The 6,803-nt window shown below is 41.4% G+C and overlaps 1 pseudogene; it reads right to left on the minus strand.

The window, feature by feature from the left end:
* Positions 1-2,235: 2,235 nt before the first annotated feature.
* LOC143440598 (protein SCAF11 pseudogene) lies at positions 2,236-6,393 on the minus strand (annotated as a pseudogene).
* Positions 6,394-6,803: the final 410 nt, after the last annotated feature.

Below are 6,803 nucleotides of genomic sequence, written 5' to 3' on the forward strand. Positions count from 1 at the left end.
TTATCATGGGGTTAGAGGATTTTCTTTTGTGGTCTCATCTATTAGGTGTCCTGTAGTCGTCCTGTATGTTTATGACCATCTTTTTTCTTTAGGTTGGGCAAGTTTTTCTTGAAGGATTTTCTTGAAGATATTTTCTTGTCCTTTGAACTGGCATTCTTCACCCTCTTTTATTAGCAATATTTGTGGGTTTGGTCTTCTCATTGTGTCCCAAATTTCCTAAATGTTTTGGGTTAGGAACATTTTACACTTTGCATTTTCTTTGGTCAATGTATCAGTGTCTTCTATGATATCTTCCATGCCTGAGAAGACATCTCTTGTATTTTGTTGGTGTTGCATCTGTAGTTCCTGTTCTGTTTTCTAGAATTTTCATCTCCACATGCCTACATGTGTGATGTTCTTATTGTTTCTATTTCCATTTTAGATCTTGGACTGATTTGTTCAATTTCTTTACCCTTTTGATTCAATTTTTCTGTATTTCTTTAAGGAATTTACTTGTTTCCTCTTTAAGGGCTTCTTTGTTTGCCTATGTTTTTCTGTATTTCTTTAAGGGATTTATTTATATCTTATTTAAAGGCATCTGTCTTTTTTTTATGAGATGGGAATTTATGTCAGAATCTTGTTCTTCAGGTGTGTTAGCATATCCTGGACTTGCTGTGGTAAAACTGGTTTCTTATGGTGCCAAATTATATTGGCTTCTCTTGTTTTTGTTCTTGTGCTTGCCCTTTGCCATTGATTATCTCTAGTGTTAACTGGCCTGGGTGTCTTGGATTGGAAAAGGCCTTCTCTGAGACAGGTAGGGCTCTTGGGGACAGGCAGTGCTGTCTCTGGTTAGAGCAGGCCTTCTGTGTCCCTGGTTAGGGTGGACCTCTGGGAGATAGGCATACTGTGGAGTCTGGGGGCAGGTATGCCAATCTTCCACAGGTGGAAGTACAGCCTTGAAAGGCAATGGGACTCAGGCAGAGTGGGATAGATCCCACATCTGCTGGACTCTGTGAGTGGGTTTCAGCTGGCATTAGTATTGGGGATAGGGATAGTGTCTCACCTGTGTCCCTGGTAAAGGCAGACCTCCCATCTCCCAAGAATGTATGTATCATGCATACACACACATATGATATATATGAATATAATTGATATAACTGAAGAATATTTTTTTGCACATCAATTATTCAGTTTCATAATGTTCATTATCATTATAGGGAATGAAATGAAGCAATAATTTCTTACCTATTTTACTTTATTTTGATGATAGCATTTATTATGTTGTCGGCAATCAGAGATTGTTTTGTACAGTTTTGATGCTATGATCAAATGACCAAGACTGACAGAATTACAGATGCTAACATTATTATTCACAATATTTGGAGTGTATTTTAAAGTTTCAAGTCAGATGGATTCACTGCCATCCTAGGTTTTATGGATGCTGTCCCTGTGAGAAATATAGACTGTCTTCTAGTGGTAGACGACATGGAATATGTTTTCTAGTATAATTTCACTTGCCCAAACACTCTGACATGCCGAGCAATGCTAAATGTAATGAGTAAGTAGAGTGTGTGTTTGTATGTGTGTGTGTACATATAAAAGTAATAAAAGTATTTATAATTTTGGGAGTTAGTGGGTTTTATATGGGGGGGGGAGTCAGAGGGTGAGAGTGAGTGGTGAAACTCCTAAATTTAAAATATTAATGTTTGAAAACTGCAGTAAACAATTAAGTTAATTCATCCTCAGTTGGGTCTTCCTCTGACATGAGGGATTTTTAAATGCCGTGCTGAGCTCCCTGGAAATGTCTCCCCATTTTGCCCAGCTATGATGGGTGCGCTTTGGTGTGGCATGTCCCCAGAGACTTTGTCCCAGGATTGCTTCTTGTTAGTGCTATGCTTTCTCATGTTTGTCATCGCCATAATTCTTATTTATTTATTTATTTATTTATTTATTTATTTATTTATTGGTGTGAGTGGATACTGGGAGACCCTCACTGCCTGTATTCTGGTGTGTTACTTCCTGGTTGGTAGTCCACCCTATTGGGAAAATTTCCTGCAGATCAACGTGAAAATGAGTTTTTGTGAAGTAATGCTATTTAGATGAATTGAAAATCTTTTAGAATTAATGATTTGATTCAAATGATTTTAGGAAGAAAGTTTAAGGAGATGGTTTTAGTTATTTTTGCTATAAAGATGTAATAAAGTTAGAATCAGGAACAGCATGTGTCCCCTCTTCATAGAATAGTTTCAAAATAGCCTATATATTTTTTTCGGTAGACACGGGTTCTTCCAGAGTTTTCTTCTGGTTCCCCTTCCGTGAGTATTTGTACTCGTCTACGGATGCTTTAACCAGATTTGCCACTTTAGTAGAATTTACTTCTCTGCTCTTACTATGACAAACTTTGTCCACTGCCTTACGCACGCTCTCTTTGTACTCTTCCTTAGTGATGTCTTTATTCTGATAAAATGGCTTAAAAGCCAGTTTCACCTCCTGTGCTGCTTTCTCTTGAATTTGCATTTTTTTTTTTCTTTCTGCCAATTTTACAGCAGTGTTAGAGGCTTGGAAGTGACTTGATGACGAAGTATTACCAGAACTTGGTCCCTGAACTGATCTCACGTTTGCTGGGGCTGCTGACGGAGCAGGCAGCACTTGTGTATTCATGTTATTACTTACATGAGAAGCATTTGGAAGGCCCTGAATTTGTTTCCCATCTGGTTGTGACGCGATGTAGCTGACCTGCTGAGATGGCGGGGGAAGGAGGTGGTGGTGGCGGTCCCTGAGGTATACTTGCCGGGACTGCTACCTGCATGAGAGGTACTCCTGTGTGGAGATGCGGGGCATTGGACGGTGCATGGTGAATGGGTTCCGCTGCATGTTCATCATAGGAGGGTGAACACCCTCTGGGTATGGGAAGATACCCATAGGCTGATGCTGGGCGTTCACTGGAGGCTGTATTACGCTTATGTGTGGCTGCATCATATTTACAGGCAGCTGAGAACCGTCAACTTGATTTGTTTGGTCTTTTAAGTTAGAATCCTGCTCAGGTGATTCCTCTTCCTGTCTCATCCATGCAAACTGTGGACCTGAAGAATTCCTGCCGCACCGAGAGTAATAGTTCTGCACATCTGATGGCAGAGTCTTTCTTACTGCCCAACTAGATGCAGATGTTCACCCTGACCTGTCTGCTGGCGTACCAAAGGACAGTTCTTGTTCACTTTTCAGCTTAGAGGGCTGCTGCTCCACAGACTTGAAAGAGTCACTCCCTGAGATGGGTGTACGGCTTTGCCACCTGTTCTCGCTCTGGTCACTACAGGCAAAATTACATATGTAAGCACCTTTCCCACGGCTACCTCGACCACGGCTGGACATCCAGCCCGAGCCGAAGTTTTTAGTCCAAGATTTCCCTGAATTTTCATTTCTATTTTTTTTTTTTTTTGGTTTTTCGAGTCAGGGTTTCTCTGTGTAGCCCTGGCTGTCCTGGAACTCACTCTGTAGACCAGGCTAGCCTCGAACTCAGAAATCCGCCTGCTTCTGCCTCCCAAGTGCTGGGATTAAAGGCGTGCGCCACCACCACCCGGCTTTCTATTTTCTTCCCAGTGGGAATCTTTTAACTTTTCTGGATTTCTGGTCCTTGAATATGTCCCAGAGTTTATTTTTTCTGTTATCTAATTGGGACAGTCATTTCTATGCTTGTCCGTGGAACTTGGATCATTAGCATCTGCAGTGACGTCATTTTTTCATTTTTTTTTGTATTTTCATTTTATTTCTCTGAATCATTCCTCTAGTACCGGTCATTTCCTCTGGGACACCTCCAACCATCATTTGTCCATCTTTCCTTCCACCGAGGAGAGTAATTATCTCTTTGATTTCTACCAAATGATGGACTCTTACTTTTTGTTCTTACTCTTGATGGCGATCGAGAGCAAAATCTGGATGAAGACCATTTTCTGGCTCTCCTCTCTCTGTCGCTCTCTCTTTCTCTGCTCTGGGACCTAGATACTTCTCTTGAGGAAGAATCTTTCACTCTGGAATGAGACCTCTGGTTCTCTCTAGGAGTATCTCTTCTTGGGGAGCCTGATTCAGACCGTTTAGCTCCCTAGCATTCTCTCTCTCTGTTTGAAGACCAAGACTGCCTCTTTGCTCTTGCTACATCTTTTTTCGGTGAGAGAGAACGAGATTTTCTCCGTTCTGTGGCAGACTCTCTCTTGGGTGATGGTGACTGAGAATTCTTACTTTCTGTTGCAGTCTTTCTTTTTGGAGATGGAGACTGAGCAAGCCTCTTTTCTTGTGCAGCATCTTTATTGGGAGACCAAGTTGTAGATGGAGAATGGAATCTAGATCTTTGAGTTCGAGGCTTTGGGGCTTTATCCACTAGGCTCTCAGCTGGTTGAGCTACACTTTTAATCTTCTCAATAACAAGACCAGAAGACAGCTTGTTGTCAAAACTGTGCATCACAGAATTTTCACTCAATTGTTTAGAGTCAGTATTTGCCGATGACTCTACTTCAGACTCATTCTGGTCACTACAGAAGGAATCACACTCCATAGGTACTGTTTCATTATTATCTTCACTGGAATGTTTCTCACTCTGTTCAACCTCTTTGTGAAGTAACTCTGCATGGATGTGATGTTCAACCAGAGAGTCTGTCTTTTCTTCTAAGGATTTATCCAATTGGGCATTGTCAAGATTAATGTTTTAGTAAGCTATCTTTGCAATCTTGAACAACACCAGAACTTTCATTTTCTGAAGTGTCATATATTGGAATTATTTCTATATTTTCTGTTTGAATATGCTCAGGCAACTCAGCGTCTGAGATGGGAACACAATTTCTGTCCAGTAGGTGGAATTTCACCTTCAGAAGATTCCATTTTGGGGCTCTCTACAAATGCTTCTGTGTTTACTGCAGAATTGTTCAAATCAGTACTTTCTACAATGAGACTCTCCTCTGTTTTTTCATCACTAACAACTGGTGCAGTGTTATCAGATACTTCACCCAAAGGACTGGACACTGGTTGGTGTTCTTCAATGTCAGAAGGTGGACATGTAGGAAAATCTTCAGGAGGACTCTCTGTACATGCAAGTGCCTGTACCTCTGACTCTGAGCTTTCAGACACCTGCTCTTGATTTTCTAGTGGATCCTTTCCTCTTAGAGAAGCATCAGTAGAAATATCATGGTCTACACATAACTCCTTAGAGTTGCGGCCTGAGCTGCCCCATGTTTGGGGGCCAAAATGTCACAGACCGATCTGTCAGTGTTGGAACCTACACTGCCAAAAGCCTTGGGGGCTAAACTGTTAGAGCCTGCACTGCCCCAAGCTGCTCCGGTCCACGGGTAGGGGTTCAGCAAGAGAGAGAGAGTGAGGATGGACGTGAAGAATGGAGACCAGACAGAGTGTGATTCGATCCCGTTTATTCTTCAGTCTCTCTTCTTAGTCCAAGTTCTTAGTCTTGAGTTCCTAGTCCTTAGTTCTTAGTCCCTAGGGCTTCCATGTTCCAAGTTCTTTCTTCCAAGTGCTAAGTGCCTAATGTCTAATGTCTAATTCTCTGTTCTTCCTCCAAGTGCCAAGTGCCTAATAACTAATAATTCTTCTTCCTCAATGCCTAATTCTTACTCCAAGTTGTACTCTAAGTTGTACTCTCTAACCTAATTCCTAGTTCCAGGTTGTACTGCAAGTTGTACTCTCTAACCTAATTCCTAGTTCCAAGTTGTACTGAACTCTTCTGTCTGCCTCTTGCCTTTTATATGTCTCACTTCTAAGCCATGCCTCTAAGTCACACCTTTAAGTCATGCCCTTAGGCCTTGTCTCTAAATCTGATCTCTAAGTCATGCCCTTAAGTCTCACACTAAGTCTCACACACCCAAGGGAAGATCCTGGGTATCTAAAGCAAGATGTTATCAGAGTGTGCTCAGCTGTTGTAGGCTGATGTAATTAAGTCTCTTGTCAGGGTATATGGCTCAAGATGGCTGCAAGGATGATAGCCGCCTTCTGTCGGCTCCCCACAACTGGTCATAAATCTGTTAACATTTTACATTTTTAGATATTTTATTACAAGTACAGGAGAATTCCAAGGACTAGTAGACTCCTCAATATGTTTTCATTCAATATATTTAGTATCCATGGGTTGCTGCAGGTCTCCATGGAGGCCCATGGTCCTGGATGTAGCAGATCTGGGAGACCTCAGACAGTGTGTGGGGCCCTCAGAGGAGCAGAAAAGTTGATGATCTGCCCTAGTTGAAGTTCAAACCATAAAGGGGGTAGAGTTCAAGGAGGTGTTGAGAATGAGGATGACTCCTGAGTCAGTGGAGCTCTTTGGGGTTCCCAGCACCTGTGGTTATTTGGGAGGTTCCCTTACTTGTTGCCCTGCATGCAGCAGATCTCCTGGGAGGCCTTCAGACTGTGCCATAACTTCATTCTCTGCCTTATTATTATTTGTATAAAGGAGGTCTACTGATTTGTTTGAGTTAATTTTGTACTCAACCACACTGCTGAAGTTGTTTTCAGCTGTAGGAGTCCTCTGGTAGAATTTGGGGGATATCTTATTTATAGTATCATATTATCCACATTGTGATACTTTGACTTCTTCCTTTCCTATCTGAATCTTCTTGATTTTTGTTAGTTGTACTACTGCTCTCATTAGAACTTCAAGGTCTATATTCAATAGATTGAGAGAAAGAGTAGGGTGTCTTGTTATGTGTCCCTGTTTCAGAGGAATTGCTTTAAAGTTTCTCTCCATTTAGTTTGATGTTGGATATTGGTTTTCTGTACATTGCTTTGATTTATTTTTAGATATGTGCCCTGTATTCCTGATTTCTCTAATACTT

Source organism: Arvicanthis niloticus, chromosome 30 (genome assembly GCF_011762505.2).
Source record: "Arvicanthis niloticus isolate mArvNil1 chromosome 30, mArvNil1.pat.X, whole genome shotgun sequence".
In the NCBI taxonomy this organism is placed as follows: Eukaryota; Metazoa; Chordata; class Mammalia; order Rodentia; family Muridae; genus Arvicanthis; species Arvicanthis niloticus.